This window comes from Drosophila bipectinata, chromosome 3L, assembly GCF_030179905.1.
Source record: "Drosophila bipectinata strain 14024-0381.07 chromosome 3L, DbipHiC1v2, whole genome shotgun sequence".
Classification (NCBI taxonomy): Eukaryota; Metazoa; Arthropoda; class Insecta; order Diptera; family Drosophilidae; genus Drosophila; species Drosophila bipectinata.
In genome coordinates, this window is record NC_091738.1 from 21526950 (window position 1) to 21531140 (window position 4191).

The window sequence follows — 4191 nt, forward strand, 5'->3', positions numbered from 1 at the left end:
CTCCTGTCTCCTTCGTTCATCCTCGTCCTGGCCCACTCCCCAAACCTCTGCCAAGGAATGCATTTGGCCAAAAAACGCTGGAATATGAAAATTGGCAATTCGAAAGCTGTTACATTTCTAAGAAATGGAAGCAGGCATTGAAACTATTCATGGACGTTGGGGTCAAACACAAAAATATTCCCTTTCTCAATTTGTTTTAGTCTAAAGTTTTTGATTTGTGTATTACTTCTTGAAAACAATTCCTTGACAAATATTTGTACATTTCTCTATTAAATAATTTATAACTCAAGTGGTTACTTACATAGCTAATAAAAATAGCGTAACAACTGTCAGACGATGTCAATAGCAATTTCAACAAACTGGTTAAATAAGATGTAGGAAGACATCAAATATCAACATTTTCTCCTATAAAAAAATTAATTTAAAATTTATAATGCAAACAATGTCCATGAAAACGCAGAGATTATGTCTCCTCCATCTAAAAATAAGAAAAAAAGGAACCTTTCTGATCGTTCAGTTACTTGGAACCTTATCATAGATACCTATAATACGTTAGATCGGATAGTTCTAGAAGTTTTACACAAAATTAATTAATAAAGCTGCATGTTTATGCGGTGTTTTGCGATGATTTCGATTTTTGTCGGTCTGAAAATGATCATATAAAGGCAAATAATGAACAAAGTAATTAAAAAAATATATATTTTTGAAAAAATTACCCAATTTTCAAAATAAAAAGTTTGCTTATGCAGAAAATAGTAATAATTTTTTGAAAATAAATTCCTTTGTTTATTAACTAAGGATTTAAATTTAATAATTACAGATGTAAAAATTTTACCAAATTGGACCAATTTCCGAGAAATTCAGATCACCGACTTTGAAAAACGGGTTTGAGAAAAAGGCGTTTCAAATTAAACGATTCCAAAGAAGTTTACAAAATAATGTATAGGTACTAAAATATTTATCGGAAGTTCACTTTTTCAAAGAACATTAACATGTACATATAACCCTTGATCCTTATAACTGTTGGTTATGTAGTATATCCAATATTCACACATTCAAATCTCAAATAACGTATATAGTTTATCGACCCTTATAAAAATTCCGTATCAGACCAATTTTGTACAAGCTGAGTTCTATAGTCCCACAGTGCAATATATGGCCTCCACGGTGTTATGGAATTTTGTGTGTCTCAGATTAATATATAGCTGACGGACATGGCCTTCCATATACTTATGAAAGTTTATAAATTAGATCATATAGAATTATGTATGTAGCTGAAGTCTTGATGTAAAACAATATAATATAAATAAAAACAATAATAACTTAAATATTACAGGTAACTTTACAACACAATTTCCGAGCTGAGTCCGTATTTCCAGAATTTCCGCTTGGCAATCTTGGTGTTGTCGTTGATGCCAATGATTTGTGGCGTTGTGGGCCATAATTAGAGCACTTTTACTTAGCGAGACCAATCGATTTCAATTCGAATTGCAATTCCAATCGAGCCGCATCTTAAGCCGGGCTGGCAGCCTGAGAGTTGTAATGAAAAGTTGTGGTTACGTCGTTCAGAGTGGCTCCGGTTCTCCGGCAGCCCAGACCGCAACCCAACGCAGGCGACTGACTGAAGGTGACGCAGGAAAAGTTTTAATGAAGCCTCACCTGAAACCGTTTTCGACTGACGAAAGCCATCAATCGGGAAATGAAGGCAGGTCCGTGCTGCCTCAATCCGAAGCTGTGGCAAACGCCTTTCCTGGCCCGGCGCTAATCAAATTAGGAGGCAAAGCTCTCTGGATGGCTCCTAAATTATGAGCCAGCCACTTTCTGCGGTCAACCGAGGTTTGACGAAGGCGGATGGCGTTGCTGATATTACTTTTCATTAATTATTTGCACCCCCAGCTCGCTCTCCGACCCGGCAAAATATTTATTTAAAATTTTAATGAGGCTTGCTGTTGGTGTGGGTGGGTGCTCCCGGGAAAGTACGTATTTCTCCTGCTCTGCGGTTACCTTGACAAATCTTGCCAAAAAGGACGGCAAGTCGGGTGGCAGCCGCATATTTGTGAGGTTTTTGTGGAACCCAATAAATCCAACGAAAAGTCGGAGCGGAAACGGCACTCGGCTTGGCGACGAGTCGGGTGCTCGAGTGCACAGAGCGTTGCATACTTTTCGGTGCACATGATTGAAGGGGTCGTGAAAGGCAACCTCACTTGTGTGCCCGGGAGCGGGAGCGGAGTAATATGCTCTTTACATGGCCATTAGATATAAGACAGGAACGCCATTCAAGGAAGCAGCACTTCAAGATGGGTTTTCTACGGAGGATTTGTGTGCGTCATTATTCCAAACTGAATTCTGGTCACAAAAGTTGCCAGGAATGGCTGATTCAAGCCTTGGCCTTAATCCAAAAAGATCAAATGGATTAAAAAAGGACAATTGAGCACAAGTCCACCTCATGGCTATGCTTTTATGTCATTTTATTTGCGAAAGTTTCAATTAATTTGCTTAAAAATAGATTCTAGTTAGATTCTGGCCAAAGGGCAGACTTTTCTGGCCAAAAAACACAGGAATATTTCAATCTCATGTCTTGTGTTTTTCATTGAATTTTAAACCTTTAAGTCACGACTAAACCAAATGCAATTAAGGAACAAATACTCTTACGATAAAAATAATATTCTTGTATGAAATTTTATGTTTTCCCACAGCCATCCGATGAAATATTTCTTTCGTTGGCTTTTTAATTTTCCTACCGAATTCCTCCGAACCCACTGCCAAGAATATGTTTTTTCCTCTGGGCCCAGAGTTCTATGCCTCCTGGCCATTTGCGTGTTTGAATTTATTTGCGTAGCTTTCAATTAATTTAACAATAATTTTGTGTCCACTGGCATACCCAAAAATCAACAATAATTGCACAAATAAAAATTTGTTTTTCGCTCGGATTGTTGTTGCTGCAGTTGCAGTTTCGCGTATTTTTGCGTAAATGGCAAGGGAGAATGGCGGCGGAAGAAATAAGCGAGAAATAAAAGAGAAAAATCCAAGCTATAAATAAACGACGTCAGCGAACGGCGACAACGACAACGATGGCACTTCTAAGTGCCCCTCAGCGCCCCATCCCCATAGCCTCCCCGCCCCTCACCGCAAGCGGGACGGATCGGATGGACGAGGATTCAACGCTCTATGCCAAATGCAGTGGCCTCAGTGCCTCAACAGCACTCGAGATTCGCGGCAGGGCTGGGGGCCGCAACTTGGACCGCTCCACCGCTCACTATCCTCCGCTGCACAGTGGGTCGAATGACCTTTCAACCAAATAGATTACTATTAATATGAGCTTGGGCCAAGTCGGGCCTCAAAACAATAGTATATCTCTTTTTAATTAAAAAAATATCTAGCTTTTTTTATAGTTAGTCATAAGGTTTAAGAGTTAGTCTTGACACCTAAGCCAACCAACTACCTGAAAGTCATCATATTTTTTAAGCTCACAATTTTCACTTTCACCCACTGTTCTCCAGTAAAGAATCTCGTCCTGTTTGAAGTACCCCGCTCGGTGGAAAATGTTGATGCAGCTCGGTCCAGGCAAAGTGGTTTATGATGCCACGGCAGTGGCAACATTTCAGCTTCATCGGACCGGGCGGGGAATGCCGAGCAGTGACAACGAAATAGTTGTGGAAAAGGTGAAGAATGTCTGGGGGATATGTTACAAAAAGGGATTTCGCTGGCAGTATATTTTCGTTTATGAGCGGAAAAAGTAATGGTTTATGAGGGATACCTTGAAAGGAAACAAGCCACCAAAAAAGTAAAGAAAAAGAAGATAGGGGGCACCCGGATTTGAACCAGGGACCTCTCGATCTGCAGTCGAATGCTCTACCCCTGAGCTATACCCCCGACTGAAAGGAAGGGGCCTACTCTAGGGTAAATGGAGTTATTTGTCTAAAACCCGGTAGAGACCACAATCCAACGACTAGGCTTCTATTTGTTTTGATTTTATTTTTCAGAGATGCGCTTTACTTTTATTAAACGCACATCTCCTCGCCTATCTATCTGCTTTGTGTCTGTATCTGAACATGGTACATACAAATATGTATGCCGTCTATATATTATGTACTAAATCTGTCGTTTTCCTTCAATATGTCAACGTTGTCGTGGCCTGCCTCTGCCCGCCACCGCCACCAGCACCGATCCCTGGCCCGGTCTGGGTCTGGT

At 40.2% G+C, this 4191-nt stretch overlaps 1 non-coding gene across 1 annotated transcript; it reads right to left on the minus strand.

Annotated features, from left to right (window-relative positions):
- Positions 1-3801: 3801 nt before the first annotated feature.
- On the minus strand, positions 3802-3873 carry TRNAC-GCA (transfer RNA cysteine (anticodon GCA)). Its single transcript has one exon. It is a non-coding gene; the product is annotated as a tRNA-Cys (tRNA).
- Between the last annotated feature and the right edge of the window lie 318 nt (positions 3874-4191).